Consider the following 24,952-nt stretch of genomic DNA (forward strand, 5'->3'; position numbering starts at 1 on the left):
TTGGAAATGAATATCTACAGAAAAGCAGAAAAACTGCAGGCCCTGTAGGGCTTGAGGATGCTGGGAGCTTGTTCACGGATGCGAGAGAATGACAAGAACTCTCAATTAAAACTTATTAAATAAGGGGGGTAGAAAATAATATAAGATATATGGTACAGTAATTTCTCTCTTTCTCTCTCCCCTTCTTTCCTGGTCTCCGTCTCTCTGACTAGACACACACACACACACTCACACGCACGCACATGCACGCACACACACATGCACACATACACATACATGCACACATGTGCACGGATGTGCATGCTCAGTAATTCTATTATCGATACAAGATGGGCTCCTGTTCTCTTTACTGTAACTCAAGGGGGATTTTCACATAATGACTAAGGTAACAATTTTTGAATAATAGTTCTTCAGATCTGAAGAGAATCTTGTTTCCAGATTATAGACGCAAAGCTTTGGCAAACATTGTGCCTTCTGAAATCCTCTTGATGGTTCTGACTGTGAGCAACACACACAGTCTCCTGGAGCTGCAGTGAGAGGAACTGTAGGGGGCGAGATGAGAGGCAGACTTGAATCAATGGAAAAATACTAGCCGAGGATTCAGGAGAGCTGGGGGCTGGTTCTGGCTCTGCCACTAGCCAGATGTGCAAGCTTACGCGAGTCCTCTGACCTTCCTGGGACTCCGTGGATCATCTGAGCACTGAAGAACTTGCCAAAATGATAACCCAGCTCTCTTCCAGCTCTAACAAATATAACAAGACATTTGAAGTGTATGTTACAATTTACAAAGACTTTACACATCAATTAACCCCGTCTTCACTACAACTCATGAGTTGAAGAAACTGGGACGCAGAGATGATGAGGGATTTGCTTGGGGGATCACAGAGCTAATTGATAGCAGAGCCAGGTTTGGGAACCAGGTTGCTGACTTCAAATCCATGTCCCTGGTTTTGGAACCAGGCTGCCTATAAAGGAAAAGTCCTCTGTGTTTTATTATCTATTGTGAAAAAAAGTGAGATTTTTTTCAATAATAGTTAACCCCCTCCCCCCCAAAAAAGTGAGTTTTCCAGTTAACCAATCCCAGTGGTATAGTCAGTAGAGAGCAGTAACTTTCCAAGGACCAGACCACGAGCCACTTCTGGAGGAGGGTGAGCCTTGACCTCACAGGAACTAAAATCCCCTGGAAAAGACCACTGTGAAGTGTACACAATCCACGCCCATCGCTGTGCATTCAGCCTTATGCAATGGGGGTGCCCCTGGGAACGTTTTCTTTACGAAAATATATGTGGTGAGTCCGGTTACATTTTTGACACAAAGCTGATCTGCACTTTAAAGTGGTCATCTTAGAAAATTCTCGCATAATTTAAAAAGAAAGAGAATATTTCCTAATCCAGTAGTTCTGTACTTCGTCACATTCCCAGCTAAGTGACAAAGCAACTAGGCAGAATGGAGAGACTTTGACCAAGGGGGACAACTGGGTTCAGCTCCCAGCAGTCACTGCTGGTCATCACCCCTTCAGGACGGAAGCACTCATTCCTGCAGCTGCTGGGAGTGTGGAGTGTTGGATGTCACTAGCTCACAGCTGAGCCCCCATGCCAGTGACTGCTTAGACTGAAGACAGCTGCCTAACCAAGGCCACACCCCCATTCCCTGGGGCAGCCTGGTTAATCATTGCTACACAACAGTATGCAAGTCTTGCCCTTTTGCCCCAACTGGGGACCACTCTGCGAAGCCAGTCCAGCTCCAGAGTCCCACCATGGGACTCTGAAGCTTCTGCTGTGGCTGCATCACCACCCAGCTAATCCCTCTGCCCAGTCCTGCTTCCTTCACTCCCCCATAAATATACTGCATCCCAGAGTCTGCTTCACAGAAGCCTGACCTGCCACACACATCTTCCTTTCTCTCAATCCTGAGCCAGCAGACTCTCTAAAATCTCCACTTCTTTTTTCTTTCATTGTTAAGAGCAACTGTCCTGGCAACGACTCTAGAGGTGGGACCCAATATTGAGAACATGGCTATTTGTGAATACTGATCCACATGTACATATGATTTTAGAAATTGGGAATAGCCTTTCGAGACAAAGCCATTCAAAGAATAGGTGATTTGGCAGAAGAAATGGTATACAGACAAAATGATGTTGCATAATAAATTAAGAGGAAATTCCACCACATACTCAAGAACTTCAGCCAGGAAAAATAGAGCCATGGCTCCTTCCTGAGGGCCCACGTTCTCAGGCCAGGCCACGTCTACTAGAGTACGATTGAGTGCACTTTCCATCCCTCCTGAGCAAAACAGCACTGATGACTTTGCTGAGGCTGTATTTTCTGCATGGATTATGTGCCCTAAACTTCAGGGCATTTGTGTCTGTCATTCAATCAGCTTACTACACCATGAATTTTCCACCCCCAATAGAGAAATTGTTCAGTTACAAAATCTGAATAAGTCTGCATAAAGCTAGCTATATCCTAAATCATGGTCAAACCATCATAAGCAGGTCACATAATCAATAGCATTTCTCAGGATGTAATGTCCATGGATAACCAAATCACCCACACTGTGGGCAACACAACTGAACTCAAAGACAGTTTGGACACAAGAAATTACTATTGGATGATCTTGTCTGATTTTTGAATCTCCGCATTTTTAACTATAGATTGGCAAGTATGGGGAAAAAAAATAGAGGAAAAAGAAAGCCACGTCAGGCTCTAATGATCAGATCAGTTCTAATTTGGTTGTGAGAATGTTAGGTACAATTTTTGTGACAATTTAGAGAGACCTCTGGGATGAAAGTCTGGTTTTTGCCCTAAAATTTGAGGGTTGTGCATATTTGTCCAGGTCATCTGAAGAATTAAAATGGAACAGAATTTTCAGAGCAAACACAACATATATTTGTCCCAAAAGAGTCAACATCCACAGTTGCTCTCGCCTTTCTACAGACAGATGTGTGGATGTCACCTGAAAAATACACACAGAGATCCCATTAAAGGGGCAGGAGAGGGAAGGGAGTATGCTGAATGATTCTTGCAAATCAGGCGGGGTGGTGGGGTAGAGAGAGAGAGAGAGAAGGTGGAGGAGGAAGGGATGGAAGAAAGAAGAAAAAGAAAGCAAACGAGAAGTAGAGTATTTCTTAAAATACTGGGGTATCTCAGTGTTCAAGGAAGAAATGAAGAAAGAGTAGATTAAAATGTTTATATCAAATATAGACCTCACCATAGTTCTTAATAATTTCAAGCTTGGCAAATCTCCGAGAGAGCAAATCCAGGATCCAGGCAGCAGCAGCTGTACCCCTTCCTTCTGGAACATGTGGACATGTGGCTCCATGGTTACAGTCCATGGCCCCTTCGTTCCCAATACATGTTCCAGGGAGCGAGAATGTCATTGGCTCCGCATGGATCAGGTCAATATACTGAGCTGACCAACCATGATTAGGATGGGAAGAGGTTCCAACAGTCAGGTAGGGGACACGGCACTATAAATCCACCTTGGTATGTCTAAAGGGCAGTCCTGGGGAAGAGAAATCTGGATGAGCCGTGTAGCCCCCACTACCTGTAGAAAAGCCATAGCATATGGGGCCCAATATACAGAAACCCCATGACGTGTTAGCCATTATTATTTCAATGGTTGTGACAGAGGTAGCATTTAGAATTTAAGTTCCTCATCCCAAAAGATCTTTTGCAAACAATTAGCTGTATTGTTAATATCTGTACATTTAAAGTTTTGGATTTACCCTATATCTTTTATTAGATTATTTATCCATGGAGAGAAGGGACTATTATATTTCCCACTATATTTCTTCATCCTCATTTAGTGCTTTGTGAATAATGGGTGCCCAAGAGAAAGCTTACGAATCTATACTGATATCAGAGCTGTAAGCAGGCTGTGCCCCCATTTGTCTTTCCTTCAAACCTAAGACGTAAACCAGTGTCCATTCAATGAAGTGGGAGTTGACTTAGTTTCTATTACTCAAAGAAAATAAGTATTTCACTTTTCAGAAAAAAGTTTATCATTCTCAACCCTACCCAACAGTTTAAAAATTATTGAAAGTGGCTTACAATAAATGTATGTCTGCTGCTAATTCTCATCAAATGGTAGGAGATGCCTGGCACTATATTGAAAATGTTTATGAGAAAGAGGCTGAGACAGAGAAAACATGATCATCAATTATTAATGTCTGGCATGGACACAGGATTGGGAAGTGACGGCATGTATGTTAAACAGTTGGCATTTCTGGGCCATATTCAGAAATTAAAAGGAATATAAAATCAGATTTATATAGAGAAAACTAAGACCAATTTGAAGCAGGGATGAGATATGGTATTATAACTGTGTCCTCAATTTAGAGATGATTGAGAATTGGTGTAAGATTATGTCATGGCAAGATTTATTTATATAACTATTACCTTATTATTAGACATTACCATCATCATTGTGATTATTTAAATGATAATAGAACAAGAGATGATTATCAAGATTATAGTTAAGTGATCTGTTAATTACCCTTTAAAGTCATGAGTTTCCAAATCTAGTATTTAATTGGTGATTGTGTATACCGTGTTTCCCCAAAAATAAGACCTATCCAGACAATCAGCTCTAATGCCTCTTTCGGAGCAAAAATTAATATATGACTCGGTATTATATTATATTATAATATATTATAATATATTATATTATATTATATTATATTATATTATATTATATTATACTATATTATATAAGACCCGGCCTTATAGTAAAATAAGACCGGGTCTTGTGTTAATTTTTGCTCCAAATGACACATTAGGGTTGATTGTCTGGCTAGGTCTTATTTTCGGGGAAACACGGTAGTTACATTGTGTGTTAAGCTAGGGTTAGGTTCAGCTACACAGAACAGGAAACTCAATTCAAGAAAACTTGAATGAGATAGAAGCTTACTGTATTTTTCTCTCCTGTAAAAGTCCCAAGACAGGCAATCCAAGGCTGGTATGGAGGCCTCATAATCATCAGTAATCTGGTTGTCTTCTATCTTTGTGTTTCACCTTCCTTAGCAAAAGGCTTCCATCCTCAAAGCTGCCTCACTGCCCAAGATAGCTGCTGGAACTCCAACCATCATATCTGCATTCTAGCCAGGAAGAAAAAGGAAGGAGAAAATGGCAAATTGATATTATCCTGCTGAGTCAGACTGTTTTAAGTAGTTTCCCCAGAAGCCCTACTCAACAACTTTCAATTACATCCCATTGATCACCACAAGCAGTAGGGAGTTTGGAAATTGTGGGAACAGCAGAACACGTTTCCATCTGAGATGGGGAGAATAGGTATTTAATAAGCAACTAACAGTCTCTGACACAATCTGCCTATTGGAAACATGCCACCACTAAGTACTTACTGATTCCACCAGACCATACAAACATGCCATGGGAGCAGAAACATCATCTGTTTGGTTCACTCTAGACCTCCCTCCCATCCGAGGCACCCCGAACACTGCATGAAATATAGAGTAAATACCTGGCCCAAAGTTACTCCATGAGTCAGAATGAGGACCCTGGTCTACGCCCAAAGCCCACATGCCTCCCAAATTCCTCCATGCTTTGAGGCCTGTACAAAGAGATAAACAGTAGAGCTTGGAAAGAGGCTGGAGAGATGGATTGAAGGCTAAGCAATGACAGTCCTGAATGCCTTTCCACCACAGATTTCAAACACAGATCCCACAAGGGACAGTGTGAAGAGACCAGGAAATGGAAGGGTCTGTAGAATAGTGCACAAAGCCACGTTAATGTTGATTGGCCTGAACCAAGATACTGTCAGTGGGGACAGAGGAACAGGGATGAACTTGAGAGAGAGCTTTAAGGATCCACAGTACAGGGGCCATTGGCTGTAAGGGCGAGGGGGGAGGGGCGAGGGTAGGTAGCAGGATCACAGGCTTCTAGTTTATGAGGCAACATAGATTAAGATGACATTCATAGTTACTAATATGGGGCAAGGCAGGTTTTTAAATGGAGAGGCAAAATGTGTTTGTCCACAGAAAATCACCAAAGATAGCCAAGGAGCCCAGTAAAATAACCTAATTCAGCCAATAGAATGAGTTTATTTTTAACCACTTCTGGTTATCATGAACAAGCATAATTTTCAGACTTTTTGTAAAGTTGTTTCTACTACAGGCTGAGCAGCTAGAAAAGAATAATTCATGAGAACAAACCATCTAGGAACAGCTTCCTGTTCTGTGAGTTCGCACTGGAGGAGGGGCCCAGCTAGCATTTGCAGCAGCTCTGTAACAGCCATGCCAGGCTGAGAATCGCCCTAGAACACGCCCTCTTTGAAAATGAAGGCAAATATAACACTTCTAAATGTGGCTTTTAAAACCAGAAAACTTAAAAGTTTCTGCTCCTCCCTCCCGGTCATAATTATCAGGGTTTTATTTTTTATTTTTTACCATTGAGCACCACAAAGCTGCAGAGAATGCCTGTGTACATATAGGATAGGACATGCTGGTTGTCCCCCAATTCCAGAAGTTAGGCAAAGTTAGAGACAGGCAACGCATTTGGAAATATTAGAGGCCTGACTTGTTCCACATAAGTCTGATGTCCCTGTGGCCAAAGAACAGGCTCCCAGTTGCCTGGGATTATCTGAACAACTCCACATTCACCAGGTTTTATTTTGCTGATAATTATTTGGCCTGCATTTTTCTTCCAAATTATTGATTGATAGACATCTTGCAGGGTTCTTGAAATAGGAACAAATCTGATTTATGTAGTGGAACATAACATAAACAGTTGATGTAATTATGAGGCAGAAATACATATGGAAATGTTTAAAAGAAATATCCACTGTCAAGTCGTCCTTGAAAACAAAGAAAACTCAAAATTTTAAATATAAAAAGATACATAGTAAACTATGAAAGGATATTTTAGGATCTGGCAACATGCAATTTACTTCCTCTGTTTATTACTACTCTCTCCCTGCCCCCACAAATCTTGCTATTAAAATGTTTCCAAAATATTTTATTGTCTATTTATTTTCCAAATTGAATTACAACCTGATGGATTAGTTTCATTAAAAAGTTACGGAAAGTTGAGCAAAAAATCCAATATTAAAAACAGTAAAATATGCCAACCCAAATTAAATAATAAAGACAAGTAGAAAAGGAAGCAAAATCCCCAGAATACCATAATCTACTTGTCTCTGATGTCCCTAAGTTTAGTGATTCATAACCCATTTTGAGAATAGTGTTTGTATCTTCAATGAATTCATTACCAATTTGCTTTTTGTTTCTTTTAGTTTTCTTAGAATGTATAGATGAAGTGTTCAAACCTAGCAATTCCTGGCTTCTATCTTTGCAACTCAAGATAACCATTATTTAGCCTTGTTTTCTCTAAAGAATCCCTAAGGACTTGAGGATATAATTGTCCCCACTTCATTAATTTCCTAATGAGCAAAGCGCTATCCTAAATATGCTGAGATTTCTGGGTACGTTTATGTGTAAGCATTTCCAGTAAGGCCTCGCTCTGTCCATTCCCAATCCAATTCCCCGGACATGAGAATTCAGGCAGAAATGATCTTAGATGCCATTATTAATATTTGTCAGGTCATGCAGTCCATGCATTTTAGAGCTTGAAGGAAACCGATAGGTTTGAAGATCTATTTGGTATTCTGAGATCTATGGTCTGACTCTCTTTGATGTTTCTCTGGGTGTCATTGAATACTTAATCCTATTCATTGCCTGGACCATATCATCTCATAAACTTTCCAAATGAAAAATCCCTGATCTACCCAATGTGACATTTCACTTCGCCTTTTCAAAGGTGGATTTATGAGAGAGAAATAGACACCGTTTTAGAAAATTTGGTCCAAATTTCCCAGCACATTTTTAAGCACTTCAAGGTTATAGTCCAAATATGACCAAATACCCCTTTTTTTTCCCCCATGAAACTCTAGAAGCGTCCTAAACTCTACCGCTATACTAACAAACTACCTTCAGTATTCATCCAGGGAACCAAACCTATATCATCATAACTCCTAGATTGATGGAAAATGATACTTAAGTCAATATCACTCTAAAAACTTCTGTTCTCTTGCTGCTTATAGACTTATTTTCAAAACATAGAAGTAAGCTATAACCCACTCTGAGCTCCCACTGAAGGCACCGATATAATTTTTCAGCAAATACATCATTTAGACTGAAAGCTAACTTTGTCACTATAGTGCTATTTTAATTCAAACTATAAATCCTTCTTTAAAATAAAATCCTCTCTCTTGTATCTGCAGGAAAAGAAAGAAAGAGCGTTCTTTGCAGGTTTCAAAACCACTGGTTTCTGAGCATCTGCCAGCCCTGCTCTCTTTCAAACACCTTCTCAGAACCCCAGCCCGCCCCCCCACAGAAGTTCCCATATCTTGGAGGCAGTGAGGTCCAAGGCTGTGGCCACCACTCCAGAGAGGCCACGACCACGCAGCCCATAATAATCCATTTAAAGGACAAACTATCATTGTGCATGTTTAGTTATTTATCTGATTTTCGTTCTGTGAAAATTCATCTTGATTCTGTAGGGCATAGCATATAAAAGTGCTGTATTTATGTTACTTTCTTTATATTGCGTTCTGCGCTGCCTGCCAATGATGGCTGTTCTAACTCTTGAAGGAGTCAAAGTGTTATTTTATGATGTTTCTCACATGGAAGGGTATTTGATAAAGACTGAATTTGAATCTCTTCATTCTTTACATTGGAAAGATCAAAGCAAATTAACAAATACCCACAAATTACCTCTGCTTGCCACTTTAAAACGCCCTGACCTCTTATACTTTTCTAGTGGAACTAAGCATGACTGACAGGGAAGGATGGAACCTCTTATTTAATGGGGGCGGGATGCTGCTTAGATTATTTCAATGATCTAAGTGATCAGGGAACACAGAATATGACATATATGCCCCTCTGGACGGATTTATTTATTTATTTTGGTCAAGAAGTCTAGTCCCTGGCACAGAGCTCAGGTTCCGGAGTCGAACTGCAGGAACTCATTATATCTTAGCACCGCCTCCTCCACAGGGCTATTTACCTTCTCTGACCTTGGTGTTCTGATGAATGAAATAGGTACCAGCCCCACAATAATGCCGCTTGCAGGGCTATGCGTAGGATGAAAGGAGAGAAGATGACAATTTGGACAGGGGAGGTGGGAAAAGGGCATGGTCAGAGACCCCTCTCCCTTTGCTTCCCCTTTTCAGGCTCTGGCCCCTGCATATTTCTCACCCCTGTTGTTTTCCCGCTGCTCTCTTAATCCAGTGACTAAATGCAAACATCACAGAGCAGAGAATTGTTCTGTCGAAAGAGCATTTACTCTATGTGCAGTTAGCGGGTCATGCAGTGAACTCGTGCGATTTGGAAAGTCCCATTTATTTCATCCACAGCTTGAAACTTCCCTGTGAAATATAGGATTCCACACAGCTAGGGTTCTTAGTGGGTGAGGCCTTAAAAGGTTCCATGTTGGAGTCTTACCTATTTTTCTATTTCTACCTCAAGGTCATTGAGAATCATATTCACTCCCATGACTATACAGACAATCTAATCTCTAGCTACCAGCATTAAGGGCCTACTATGTGCCAGACATTCTACTTGCCACTTACCCTCTATGAAACTACAAGATGGATTCTTTTTTCTTCTTTTTAACTTATGGGGGAACTGAGATTCAGGAATGAAAGTAACTTGTCCAAGACCACACAGCTAAGAATGGACCAAGCTTATACTCCAAGTTAGGTCTGAGTCCAAAGACCGTCCTTTTTTCACTCTACCAGAGAAGGCAAATAGATTTTAACTCATGTGCCTAATGTGATGCGTTGGTGGTAGCTGAGTGCTGTGTTAAAAAAACATTTTGAGGCTGGGCCTGGGCTCAGAGGAGACAGTGCTGTTAACGATGAGTAATATCTATGTGGGCTCTGGTGGAGACAGAGGCAGAGGGTGGTAGGTGCCAAGCTGCCTCTCAAATATCACGCAACCTTACAACCTAGTTTCTACTCACCAGAGAGAAGGGGTTAATCTGCCTCCTTGGAATGCTACTTTATACTTTCCAGTGTTTTTCTGTATCAAAGAAGAACATCCTTTTTAAAAAGATAGTCTTTCCTGCAATTCCCTTTGTTCGGTGCAGATTTTTCACTTCCTGCATGGCAGGGAGACCAGAGCAGTTTTATTTCACACATCTTTTCTTAGTCAGGGGATCTCCCTTCCCCTGACCATCTGCTGTCTAATTTTCTAACATCAGGAACTACCTCAGTGTATACCAACTAGGTTTATGGCCTGGACAAATTACTTAATCTCTCTGCACTACAATTTTGTTACGTATCTTTTTGTAAAGTGTGTGTGTGTGTGTGAGAGAGAGAGAGAGAGAGAGAGAGAGGATATAGGAGGTGGACAGTGATCCTCAGTCCTACATGCACATCAGAATCACCTGAGCAGCTTAATAAACAGGCCCCTGCCTGGGGGACCGTCCAGGTCAGCTGGACCACTCCCTGGAGCTGTGGCCCAGGGATCAGTTGGTTAAAAGCTCCCAGATAATTCTAATATGCATCCGTCCCGGGTAGAGAACCACTGGACTGTCACTAAATACTAATAGACATGGCATTGGTCAATATCATTCATAAAATAAGCCAGCTGGTTCGGGTTCACTTTCATACCTCTTATAAGGGCTAACTAGCCCCTATAAACACTTATCAGCAAGTTTTAAAAAACACAGATTTTAGACAGCTTTTAAGTATATTGGCTTTCTCATGGAACTATTACATTATTATATTGTTGGATTTATCAGTCTTCCTCCGTTTACAATGTGTCGTGTTCTGATTTGGCTTTATAACTTAACATTTTTGCTAAATCAAGTGTTTCTCAAAGTATAGTCTATGGACCATTTATGACAGCACCACCTGATGTGATTCTCTAAGGAAAATGAAGATCCCCAGACCCACCTGAGACGACGAGCTGAGCCTCTGAAGGTGGTGCCAGGGAATCAGTGGTCTCAACAAGCACCCGCAGCAAAGCGTGAGCCACTCAAGTATAAGAGAAGGACTCCCGTTTGTTTAGACTGAGTTGCACGCATGCACCATAGCACTAGACATACGTGGGCATTTAATAAACACTATCTGATCGTCGTCATTGGGGGGGCAGAAGATGCTGACTGTAGCACCTGCCAAAGGCCTTACAGTGGTTTTTTGTCGTTGTTAAAGCACACTTGTCAGGCGGGGTCTCTGGTCCCGCTCCCCACAGAAGAACGCAGGGTATGGTGAGGCCGAAAAGGCACACCCACGGAGCCATAGATACGGGAGTCCTACCACTATACTCTCGCTGGCGGCTGGGTTGGAGACACAGGAAGCAGGAGCCACCCTGTCCGCAACCCGCCGTCCTAACTGCAATTCGCGCTTGCCAGCCACCATCTTCTTGCTAAGCCTCCATTTGCTGCTAGCGTAGCCACGGCAGTTATATTAGTGGCCAATGGCTCACTGGTTACAGCTGACGGCCAACTAGCTACAACTGATGGCCATCCAATCACAATTGATGGCCATTTACTACCTGAGCCAGCACCTTTCCACGTGAGGCTGAGAGCCTGGAAACTGCATTCCTGGCTCTGTCCCCACAACACTCTTCCACTTTTACTTAAGTCTCTGCTAAGCAAAACACTCTTTTAGTTGAGGAGAGCTGCTGAGTTTGTGTTTCTGTTTGGCTTGGGGTGTTACCCTCTTTTTTAACCATCTCGACTGAATCCATATAAATCTTGAGATCAGGAACACTGGCTGTTTTCTGCCAAGCTTCTTTGTAAACAGGCTCAACCTCAAGTACTTCTTCCCTGCTATAGAAACCAATTATCTACGTGTTGGGTAAGGGAATAATATGGCCCCAGAGTCTAGGTTTGAAAACAGAAATCTCAATCTGATGTGCAACTATCTGCTAACAGACTCAGAACTTAGCCCTGGTCTCTGGATTCCTGGATGCTTATTTTTTCTTAGGAAAAAAAAATGTCTGGTGCCTGGTTCTCAAAGCCCAGTCACCATTAATGAGCCAATGGATATAAAACCTTTTTAATATCTGACATAAAAGCCCCATTTCATGTACAAAGCAACCTCTTATTGCATTAGTACTTGAGTGGTTTGTTTTGGCAAATCGAGAATTTAGTTACAATGTTTTATAACAGGTGGATTTCACTACAGTGGCTTTCAGGAAATGGGAATTCATGTGTGGCTGATTAAAGCGATGGTAAAACTTGGTTTTCATAAAGCACGTTTCCTTCAAGGAGGAAAATTCTCCTCCTATGATTATTCCAAACTAGGGAGGGTTTGTAATGATGGCAAAGGCTGCCTTTCTCTAGAAGATGACTAGCCACCCTTGCTGACTCCATGAAGCCATATTTTCCTGTTCCTAGTGATTCCCTGAATGATTCTGAGTCACTTGTGTAGTCTTGAACCAAATAGATAATTGTCTGAAAGGATTCTTGCTTTCACTTTACATAATATGAAGCAGAGAGACTAGATCTTTAACATTATAATCCACATCCAAAGTCATGGCTATGAGCCACAAGGTCCACCCATTCAGAGGCCCCTTGGTCTCAGTTCACGGGCCCTGGAGACAAAGAGAATCTGGTTTAGGACACAATGAGCTCATTCTCCTGGACAGAGGGAAACCTAGCCTTGCCAATTCCAATCCTAATTTCACTTTTATACTGTTATGATTCTTCAGCACAGCCATGAAAGCTTGGTCTACTTTAGAATTCAAAGGTCAACTCTGGGATACTATTAAGAAAAGGATAATAAATAATTTCATAGTCATCCTTCCTAGAAAAAGCTGGTTAGACCATCCATCATCTGTAATGCAAATGATAGCCAACATTTTGCAGGGCTATGTAGTGTTTTGTGGGGACAGAGTCCCAGAGAGCAGTTTCCAGGCTCTTGGCCTCACATGGAGGGGTGCTGGCTCGGATAGTAGATGGCCATCAGCTGTGGCTAGTTGGCCGTCAGCTGTAACCAGTTAGCCAATTGGTCACCGATATAACTGCCGCGGCTGCGTTGGTTGGTCAGTCGGTTGGTTGGCAGGCAGAGAAGCGGACAGCAGGTTGCAGGTCCTGTGCATCCAGCCTCCAGTGAAACTATAGTGCCTCCAGTGAGACTATAGTGGTATGACTTCCCTATCTATGGCTCCATGAGTGTTTCTTTTTGGCCTCACCATATCCTGCGTTCTTATGTGGGGAGCGGGACTAGAGCCTCCGCAGGCCGCCCCGCACAACAAATAGTGCAGTGAGCAGGGTCTCCCGCATGACAGTTTCATATGCATTATTTCATTCATCCACGACAGTGAGTCCTTGAGCCAGTACTCTTGATTATCCCACTTTATGGAAGAAGAAACTGAAGCACACGGGTATGTCACAGGTAGCCATGGACAGAGGAACAGTTTAAACAGGTCTGTCTGATGCTTGTGCCCACGTTCTTACTGCATATAGGTTAGGTTGTTTTTAAGGTAAAATAATAACATTGTAACAACTAATATTCATTGAATGCTAGCTAAGTGCCAGACAAGTTAAATGTACTCTATATGTAATAACTCACCTTATCAGGTAACTATTATTAATCACCACTTGGTAGATGAGGAAATTGAGGCTGACAGAGATTAAATAAGTCGCCTGAAGTCTCACAACCAGGAAGTGGCAGAACCAGGTTCATAAGCTGGATCTAGCCCGCCCCATCAGTACCCATGTCCCAGGATAGCCCTCTCTTCTGGCTAAAGAAGGGTTGTCCGGAATAACAGAGCCACAGAGCTTCTACAGTTGTCGCACAGAGAGAAAAGTCAAATGGTCAGTGATGTCCAGCCATCTCTCCTGAACACACAGGAAGAGCAGGGCCCTGATGTGGGCAGTGGGGGCCTTCGTGGCTGAAATCAGACATGGAAGAGGAGCCAGGCTGAGTGCACTAAAGATAGAGAGCAAGGACCTGAGGAATAGGCAAAAGGTCAAATGTAGGGTTGGATGCCATAATGAAATGTGCAGACAGTGGGCAGACCCAAGGTGGCTGGGCAGAGAGGAACAACCAGATTCAAGGCAAAAGAACTTCAATTGGGTAGAAAGAAGGAATAGGCAGGTTTGGGAAGACAGCCACTGGCAAAACCTCGAGACTTGGGTGGACGGAAGCAAAATCCACTCATGATTTGGAGAGAAGGTGGTCAGAAAGCCAGTGGGATGAAGATGAACCTCTGCCACTGATCTTGTCAGACTTCCAATAACCTGAGTTAACCCATCCCCGACTAAATAAAAATCATGATCATCATGGACTTTATTTGTAATCTCTTCCCTACAGACACAAAGAAGTCTATCAGTGTCTCTCATGGAGCTTGCTAACATTCCCATTTGCCATTTACCCAATTTACTTTGCCTGGAACAGCCACCCACTGAATTCATTACAGGTTTTTGTTTGCGAGAGTGTCTTGACTCTGGTTAGCATCTTCAATAAAACATGTCTCACTCTGTTCTCTCTCAGTCAGTCTCCCTGGACACCCCACATAATCATCCTTTTGTAAACAAAGCAGGCTTTGAAGCCACTAGGAGTCCTGCAAGGCTGAGAGAGATGAGAATAAGCTACAGACTCCCTGGTGGAAACCGGAGACTGGAAATCTTTCATAACCTCCATTGTTTTTCATGATTATGAAAGTAGTGAGTGTTCATTGTAGAAAATACACCAAAGCATCAAGAAAACACTATTATCCAACAGAGATAAGGAAACACAACATCTGGTTTAGAGCATACATATATGTATTTAACTTTAGCATTAAATTATGTGCAGTGTTATTTCCTAGTTTTTCTTTCACTTGGCATAGATCAAAAGCGTTTTCCCATATCGAATCAATATTCACTGCCAGCGTTTTTAGTGACCACATATTAGCCCATTCCACCGAACGTCTAGTACTTACATTAAGGGTTTCTTGTTTGCCTTTTTATATTAGGCTGTTGTGTTTACTCTGTGGTTAGGTATCCAAACCCTGCCTTATCCATTTCCTCTCTGTGATTTCTGAAATGTGAGACGCAGGTTCTGAGACCCAGAAGACCCTGGTAAATAAGCCCTGGAAAACAGAAATTCTGGGTTTTGTCTTGAGTTCTGCCACCAATTCCCTAAACAGCTGTGGCCAAATCCCTCTTACCTGTGTATCATAACCCCCATCTGTCGTGGTGTATTTTCTAATTCAAACATAAAGCAGTTTGGTAAATGAGAAGATTCCACCTGGCGGGCCATGGCACCGAATGCAGAAGAGTGGTGTTTCCTACAGAGAAACAATCGCGATGGCATGTGCCGGGCAACATGCTAAGCACTGCACACACATTGTTTCCTTTGACCCTCCCAACGTCCCAGCGAGGTCAGAACTGTTACTATTCGCATGTGGTGGAAGAGGAAACTGAGGCTCAGGGAGGTGAAGCACCTTGGAAGAGACCTAGCCAGTAACAAGATGGAGTTCAAACCCCGCCTGAGCTCGTGTTGCTTGTTCGATGACTGTTGCTTGTTCTCAGGGAAAGCACTCTTCCCAAGGACCCTAGGCTGTGACCACGTCCTGTGAGAGAGCAGTTGACCAGCTGCTTTTCGAAGATAACACATCTGCACATTTTAGAAGCCAATGGAAGACTGTACATGAGGCAAATTTTCTTAAATGTTCAAATCAAGGGAGGTACTGAAAACAGATGTGTGACACGGGAAAGAAAAATGAGTCTCAGACACAACTCTGGAAAATTGAAACGACTCTAGGATACAATTTTAAAAAGAGCCCCAGATCCTGACATTTCTGAGGGCCCTGGTCTTCATTATCTTTCCTAAGTGCTTTAATCATAAAAGCATGTAGTTCTTTAACATGTCCCTCGCCCTAGTCCTCCCCTGTGCAGGGAAATGGTATTTTGTGTTTTTGTAACCAGCCCACAGACACAAGTCTATTTTTGTGAATCCTGACACATCCCTCCATATTCCCTCACTATCCCTTCCTCCACTCTGTCAGTCCCTCCCTCCCACCCCCACGTGCACAAAGGCCCCCCAGGAGGCCTCAGAATAGAGAGGACCTCGCCCACCCTGCCTCCCAGCCTCTCTGCCCCCACAGTGACTCACACATTGCACAGAGCCACCAAAACAGAAGGGAATGGCTCACAAAACAGGCCGGTTGCCATCCTTCAGTCTCAGCTTTTGCAGCCATCACCACCAGTGTAGCTAAGCCTCTGCAGGGCCTGGTACTATCTCTGTCCAGCATCCACTTTATTCTAGAAGAGGAAGAAAATGGGGAAGACATGGAGGACAGCTTTGACCTGCTGGGACAAAAGCTGTGCTGGCCAATTCAGCAGCCACTAGCGCCACGTGGCTACTGAGCACTTGAAATGTGACTTGTCCAAATTGAGACAGAACTGTGAAATACACACCAGATTTCAAAGATTTTGTATGAGAAAATGTAGAATATCTCAGTAATCATTTTTTTTTAATTGAGTATATGTTCAAATGATAATATGTTGGGTAAATCAGGTTAAATACAATATATTATTAAAATCAAGTTCGCCTGTTTTTCATTTCTGTAATCTGACTACTAGAAATTTCTGATTGTATATATGCTCATATGACATCTCTATTACTCTCCTATTGGGCTGCGCTAAATTCTGCTGGCTCAAGTAGGTAAGACAGGACTTGAGCGTGCGCTGTGCCTTGGCAGCCATGCGGCCAATCAGATCGCACCTCAACCCAGCGCCTGCCTCAGTGGATCAGTCCTCAGGTACATCTGGATGTGTCGGAAAGGATTCTGTCCCAACATACACCAATTCCAGGGCAATGATCTTTTTCAGGTCTCTTAAAAGACCAAGCTCTCTCTGTCCTTTGTTGAATGTGAAGGGTTAAGAGGTGAAGGACTCTATCTCCACTTTCAGAAACTTCCTTCTTCGGGAAATCATTCCCATGTGGCCCACCCTAGCCCTGGGCCCTTCCACTGCCTCCCCTTTCCCTTTCCTCTTCCTAAGACAGAAGACCAACTAGGGCAGGATCTGGAGGGGGAAGAGCCCTTGCCCAAAGGGACTCGGAGGGAAACCCTTTATATGATAGCTTTGGGTGCCCCACACTTGCACCCTTTGAACAAGCCCCATCATCTTCTGATCTACAGGAAGAGCAGAGAGGATACTAACACCCAGGAGAATATGGCAGAGCAACCTTCTCTCTGGCCATAGCCAGCAATAACCTCCAAGAAACATGCCTGCAGGGGCACACCGCTTCATGAGCTTTGGCAGCAGCTTGAGAAACGATGGTCACTGAGCACCATAGTGCAATGATCTGGCACCTGCAACATCGGCTTTCTTAGCAACGCAGATTCATGGGCCCTACTCAGAGTGTTCTGAATTAGAATCTTGCAGTGTGAGTCTCAGAAGTCTATGTCTAACGAGATCCCCCGGTGACGTGTATGCACATTGAAGTTTGAGTAACACTGCTGGAATTGACATCTACTGTTTTTGCCTGATGGGCATCCACTTACTCTTCTGCCAGTAACACCTTCTGGTTTGCCTTAGGAAGCCAGCTCTTCCCTCATTCTCAGGATGTGGAGCTGGGACTAACGTGTTCCTTTAACCCCAAAAAGTACACGTGACCTGGGCCTGGCCAATCAGAGACTTGGGAGCACCCGGAATCTGTTGCAGCCCACCCTGGGGTGGGCTGAGGGGATGTGTGCTGCAGCCTCCCTGTAAGACTTCATTGGGATCAAGTTTCTTGTGCTAAAGACACATTTGAACATCACTGATCTGGAGGATTTCCGAGGTGCCTTCCAGCCCTGTGACTCTATGGTCCAGGGCCTGACAAGCTCCCTCATGGATATGCCTCGAAGGGACGAAAAGGCATAGGAAGTGCTGCTATGTCCTTGGAAAGGGACAGCATTGTCCTCTGAGAGAAGGTGGTGTCCTCTTTAGACTCCTGCCCGTCCAGTGGGGGAAGATTTCTGATGCAGGCAGATTTACCTCAGCTCTAAGCCCTTTAGAAGCTGCAGGGTGAACAGGCAGCTGAGACTACCTCTTCCATGACCATTCATCCTGAAATCCAGTCCTCAGATATAGCCTCAAATAATACCAAAGGGCCAACTGACGTCCAGTTTCCGGGGCCCCCTTTATCAACAATGTGAATCCTGGGGTCTTGTGTGTTACTGAGTTGGCCCCCAAGAGTCTCTCACCAGGCACTGTTGGGGCATGGTGAGGTGGGATGGGGAAAAGATTCTTCACAGTCAGGCCTGGGACAAATATCCTCTCTCACTCTTCAAAATCAATCTCTGTCCCCCACACAGGGATTGGCAATAGCTGAGCAATCCGACGGTCTGGACTCCATGTGGGAGGTTCTATATTACTGGGACAAGTACTGACCTGGCTTCTCCAGGACAGGTCAAATATGTCCAAGTCTAGAGAAGCCAACCAAGGAGAAACAGAAGATAGATCTACAAAAAGAAAAGATCGTGTATATATATAGATTTGAAGTCTCAGAAGAGAACTATTCCTTAGGTGACCAGGAGAGAGGATATTTGCTCAGCACAAGAAACTAACCAAATGGAACCTGAGAATATGGATTCTGACTGTGAAAAGGGAATTCTTTGAGAATTTAATTAACAGAGAGATTTCAGGAAGAGTTATCTCCTGCACTGAGCAAGGCCCAATTTTAGCCAAGTTTCCCATCTCCGGCGTGCACCTGTCACTACCTGCCCGCATAGCATGTGCCCTCAGAATGGCCTCATTCCTGACGAAAGCTGGTGTTTGTCATGCTGGAGACAACTTGCCTGACACTGGTTACTGACTTCAGGGGAGGCCCGACAGGGCAGAGGAAATAATCTTTGAGGTTATACGGCTGGATCTGCTCTTTTAACATTGTGGCCTGGGGCAAGTCATTTCACTTGTCCGGCTCGAGTAAAGCTTCCATAAAATGACTGCCTTGACCCAGATGATCTCCACGGCTCCTTCCAGATCTAACAGGATTCTAAGTGCAGACCCTGAGGAGGGTCTAGTCTGCTAGCTATCGCCATAAGAAGCCCTTTGCCCTCTGGAGCCAGGGAACATAGCCTGTGGGACGCACACCTCTGAGTCCAGAGTCACACTGTGCTCCCTCCCAGGCTTGTTTCACTTGGCCCACAGGGGAACACTAGCCAGAAGTCCCCTATGTGCAGAGTAGGTACAAAGAGCACCAGGGCCTCTCTCTTGGGCTCTCTGCACAAAAATATTCAGCCCTGAGCTGGTTTCCACTGCCTTCTGCCCTCCCTGTCTCCCTGGAGCCAGACGCAGCCTGACACTTGCATCTCTGAGCCTTAGAAGGGACAGCCCCTGCCAGAGACACAAGGCATCCTCGCCTTGTGCTGAGGGTCATTCTGCCTCCCACAAGACCAGGGTCCTCAAAGGGACAAGGAGACCCCCTACAGCCATTTCCTCTCTCCCAGAAGGTATGTGTGGGGGGCGGGGCTTATACATATGGTCTCTGCAATGGACACCTGTCGTGAATCTAGCACTAAACAGCAAGGCCAGAGCTTTGCCTGAGAGCCCAGACGGTACACAATTGGGCTCTGGTGATAGGCTGAGCCTTTCTTTCCAGAGCTAGGAGACGGGACGGCTGAAGGTTTACAAAATTTCTTTCAAGACTCTTGATCCCCATCTGGGGCCTCTGGAACACAGCTGGAAGCGATTGGTTGTTATGGCTTGGATCTAGGACTTTCTCTCCAGACTCAGCTCTTCATGAGAACAAATTCCAAATAATTCCCAGCAGAATGCAGGACCACAAGCATGGATCCAACAGTGGTACCATTGAAGAGTTCATGAAGGAATTAGATGTGGTGACTCCAGCTTCTTTTCTAGCCCCACGAGAATGATCAGCTGATATTTTGGGCTTAGAAATGGTCTTTGGAACTGCTTAGTATAGCTGCGGGGCTCCTCTCCTCTCTTGGCTCGGCTGTTACACTGTCTTTATGGCTGTTTTTGCAGTTTTCTTCCTCTTTCCCTTCTACTATGGCCACTGAACACAAGAAACAATGGTCTGTATCTCCAAAAGAATTGAAAGCAGGATCTCAAGGAGATATTTGCACACCCACATTCATAGCAGCATTATTCACAATAGCCAAAGGTGAAAACAACGAAGGGTCCGGATGAACAGAATGTGGTCTATACACACAATGGGATATTACTCAGCCTTAAAAAGGAAGGAAATTCTGGCACGTGCTACAACATGAACGAACCTTAAAAGTGAAATAGCCAGACACAAAAAGACAAATACTGTATGATTTCACTTATATGAGGTGCCTACAGTAGTCAAATTCATAGAAACAGAAAGTAGAGTGGTGGTTACCAGGGGCTGGGGGAAGAAGAAATGAGGAGTTGTTTACTGAGTAGAGTTTCCGTGTGGCAAGATGACAAGAGTTCTGGAGATTGGTTGCACAACGATGGGAATGTACTTAATCCTATTGAACCGTACACTTAAAAATGATTAAGATGGTCAATTTTATGTTATGTGTATGTTACCACAATTAAAAATTTTAACAAGGAAGAAACAATGGTGACAGTAGATGAGGTACATGTGAAAGCCTGTGTGGAGTCCGTTTTCATGTGTCCCAACTGTTCTGCCAGCAAGGCCATGATACCACAAGAATACTTGACACTCAAGGGTGTCTCTGGCTGAGCCCTTGCAAAGAGGAAAGCCAGTTCTGTGTCACAGCCTGCAGGAAACTATAGATAGACTCTCTCCTGATACTCAAGGGCATAATCATTGCAGAATGCTTTCTTTTATTTTTTCTTTTCCATTTCTAATTTGCCTCCTTATTGGCCTTACAAGAAATAGCGCAGCAGTGGAGTGGTTCAAAATGGCCACTAAAGGGGCAGGTTCTGGAAGCAAACCACCTGCATCTGACCGTGGTTCTGCCTTCCATTCATTGTTTTGATCTGAGCATATTATTTAACCTTTCTAACACTCATCTTTAAAATAGGGATGATGATATAAGTGCTTGTTTGGATTTGGGGAGGACTCAATGAGATTTTGCTTAGGAGCCCTTACCGCGGAGCCGACACACAGTAAGCGCCTGATGAACGAGCACTGTTACCATTCTCTCCACCCAGCCAAATCCTACCCACAGCCCAAGAACCAGCTCAGGCCCCTTCTCCTCCATAAAGTCCTCCAAGAGCCCACCATGAACCACCATGAACCCATCATAAATTCCTCAATAACACTGACTATTTACACCCGTCCTCCCTGCAGCAGCTTGTCAGGGAGCGGGCTTCACCAGGCCCCTCCACACTGCAGGGGGAGAGAGTTAAAAGCTGTCATTCTCAGAACTCCCAAGTGGACAGGAATCACCATCAGCAGCTCATGGGTTGCACATAATAACTGGTAATGCAGGAACTCAAAATATGGCCTCGTTTGTTCTTGCAGCTGGGATTAACCTTGTTTGTGTTCTATGATTTGAGGGATACCAGAAAAGACTCCCACCCCCAAATCTCTCCAGACCCTTGGGAGAGAGGGCCTTTAGAACAGGTCCCTTTGGGTTCATCTGTCTCCCTGTTCCCTCTTCTTTTACGTGTGTGTCTATCTTTGCTAGGAAGGATCCCACACTCACCTTACCTGAGTAAGTTTCCTGACGTTTTTGAGACTGTATTTTTAATTGTGAATTTATAATGTTTTGGGCCAAGGTGTCAGACAGCAAGGGAGATGGCTCCCAGAGAAAACCTGATGTACCTTATAATTAATCTAACTGCTCATTCTGCCCACTCGCACACCCAGTAAACATTTCTTGAACATGCACCATGTGCCAGACACTGTCTGCCCCTGCTGGGATGGCTGTGCTGGTACAGCACGCTCAAGATTCTAAAAAGGGAATTCTGTAGTCCTTTCAGTGCTGCTTTGGCAGCCGATGTATCGACTCTCTCTGCCTGGTGATTTGGAAAACATATAGCCATTCAAGTAAACAACTTTAAGTTCAAGAGCAGTGATTTATTTATCTCTTATCCTGAGTACCTCATATGTTTCCAGACATATGGTAGGTTGGTAAGGTTGGATAGATGGATGGATGGATGGATGGATAGATGGATGTTGTAAATCACACGAGTCTTAGTTTGAGTTCCCCAGAAGCAGATCCTGAGACAAGGTCATTTATTTGGGAGGTGATCCCAGGAGATGCTGATGGGGAGTAGGGAAGTGAGACAGGTAGGAGAAGGAAGCCAAGAAATGGTGTCTTTTCAAGCAGGTTATCATTCTAATAAGTATCTGGTTACTTACCAGGCCTTGAATACTGAATGTCTCTCCTGCCTTCTGACCTACATAACTGAATGATTATAAAATTCAAATGTTCTAAATGAGGATGAGAATGCACAATGTTGCACACGTTGTTGGTTTCCTTCAAATAAGGGAGCATTCTCTTTACTATCCCTTAAGAACTCTTGGGTGAGTTCAATATATCCTTGGGCAGGTTTAAGTAAAGTTTCTAGAAAATGTATCTCCTTTTTGATATATAAGGAAATAGCTTTGTTCAAAGTCACTCACTCATTTCAGGACAGGATAACTTACTTTTGAGACTTACTTTTGATGATGGGAGTTCACATCCCATCATCATGTCTTAGCTGTGTGACCTTGGGCAGGCTACCTGAACTCCCTTTGCCTTGTTTCCCTAGCTGCATAATGCAATAATAAAGCATCTATCTCATAGGAATGTTGAGGTGATTAAATGAGACTATGTTCGTTAAATATTTATCAGTGACTAGCAAAGAGTAAGTACTCAATAAATGCAAGCTATTCTTATTATCGCTTAGAATGAGTACAAATGTGTGCTAGATGAATTTTAAGATTCTAGTTCTATTAACATTATTAAAAACACAACCATAACGGGGCTACGCAGATGAATAAAACAACCTGGATTTCTAAGAAAGCATTTGTCAGCACTCTACTAAGATAAAAGATGACTCAGGCACATCATCTAATACCAACAAAGCTGAAATAAAACAGTTAATTCTGTGAATTTAATCCCCTGGTGTCAAATCTGAGAAAGACCAGAATTTAATGGTATTTCAAACTTAATTTTCTTATGGAGGACAAAGAAGGAAAAGGCAGGTTTAGTCAGCTTTTCCTGGTATACACCGGGAAAGATTAACGGGTGTCTTGTGGTTTAATATTAAGTTCTTATTTGTTAGATTTCTGACTTTCACTTCTTGACATTTAGGAGAAAAAAATTACAAGTGTTTCTGCATTGTGTTCCGCATCTATTAGACAGGTCAACTAGAAATTTTGTTCAGCTACTGGTAACTGAGACTGAAAATACTGGCTTAAATCAAGCAGAGATTTCTTCTTCCCTTACAAAATAAGAAGTCTGAAGTTAGGATAGGATCACCCCAAAATATCAGAGGGTCCTAGGCTCCTTTCAGCTCTAAGTTCCACCATCCCTAGGGTGTAACCTTTGTCCTCATGCTTACAACATGGCTACCGAAGCTCCAGCCCTCACTTCAGTGTTCCAGGCAAAGAGAAGGAATTTGCAGGGAAAGACAAGTGGGGCCTTCTGACTGAAACATCCCCCTTTAAAAACTTTCCCCTGTAAGCCCCACTCAGTGACTTCCAATTATATTTCATTGCTCTTCCCCCCAATACCTTGCCACACCCAAAAATAGAGGGATGCTGTTATCAAAAAAGAAGGGAAGAGTTATACTCATTAGAGACCTAACAATCTTTGCCACAGTGAACTCTTAATAAATTATTGTTAAAAAAAAAAAAAAGACAAAAGGAGTAGGAGAAGGAAAAGGAGAAGAAATGATCTGCTAACATATCCCTTTGACGTTCTATGAGCTCCTTGCAGCCAGGACTGCGCTTTTTCATCATTGTGTCCCCAGGGCCTAGCTCAGTACCAGGCACACAGTAAGTGCTCAGTAAATACGAGTATGAGTTTAATGACTGAACTAAAGGATAAGATATGGATATAAAATAAGACTGATTTGACAGGCTTATGTGCAAATCCATCTCTTAAATCCAGATAATTGGCCTTTAAAGAATTATTCTCACAACTCAATAAGAGGGTATTATAATTATCGTCACTTTATAGATGAGGAAAGTGAGACTAAGGGAGCTTAAGTAACATGCCCAAGGTGGGACACTCTCAGGGCATGGCCTCATGTAAGAGCAGGTGAAGTCATCAAGCCTACTGAGAGCCTCTGTCAGAGTGAAATGGCCAGTGCTCACCAGGGCGGAGCAGAGCAGCTGCAGCACAGCAGTGCCACCGGGCAGAGCTCTGGCCCCAGCCAGCATGGCCAATGTTACTGCCCTGATGGGTACAAGGGGATGATCTAGATAGGTCATCTAATTTCCTCCCTGTTTTACAGATGAGGATGCTGGATTCCCACGGAAGTTTGGTCTCTTATCCGAGTTCACACAGCTCAGAGGATTAGAATCAGGTGTATCACCTCCCCGTCTGGTACGAAACAGGACCGCAGGTTCCCCTCAGTACCAACCTCCTAAGAAATCAGTGTGCTTGCCTGGAAGCAGGACTAAGACGAATTGTGAGCTGCTTCAGGTATTTCTTTCCACCACGCCAGGTCAACACAATTCACTCCCTTGGAGCCCATCCCAGCATCTATGGTTGGAGGGGCAGGATACAGATTTCGGTGGCACTGAGAAAAGAGGAAGCATTAATAACAAGTGGGGGAGGGGGAGAGGCCACCCCTCCATTCCGGTTGCTTCTAGGAGGAAACACCTGAGCCCCAGCGCTTCAGAGGGGAGATGTGAGTAGCAGTAGGGTATTTCATTGCTCCTCCCCCCAATACCTTGTCATCCTTGTTTGCCCAGGGCTGAATTGGTTTAGTACTGAAAGTCCTGGATCCTGAGAAATCACACAGACTGCTGGCAAACAAGGGCATTTGGTCACCCCAGGATACTTCTGACGTTTCTCATGGGTCATACATTTAAAGACTTTTAATGGAACACGGGGAAAGTGGGGAACAAGAAGGAGCCAAAGGGAGCTGGACCGCCATGTTGG

The 24,952-nt window shown here is 43.6% G+C and overlaps 1 protein-coding gene across 1 annotated transcript in view; it reads right to left on the minus strand.

Moving 5' to 3' along the window:
• The window catches only part of ZNF366 (zinc finger protein 366), a 289,661-nt gene that overhangs the window by 171,256 nt on the left and 93,453 nt on the right, over window positions 1-24,952 (minus strand). The window contains exon 5 of the mRNA XM_033111021.1: window positions 4,912-5,098. The gene's annotated coding sequence lies outside the window, so the exon portion shown is untranslated. The remainder of the gene's footprint in view (window positions 1-4,911; window positions 5,099-24,952) is intronic.

This window comes from Rhinolophus ferrumequinum, chromosome 7, assembly GCF_004115265.2.
Source record: "Rhinolophus ferrumequinum isolate MPI-CBG mRhiFer1 chromosome 7, mRhiFer1_v1.p, whole genome shotgun sequence".
NCBI lineage: Eukaryota > Metazoa > Chordata > Mammalia > Chiroptera > Rhinolophidae > Rhinolophus > Rhinolophus ferrumequinum.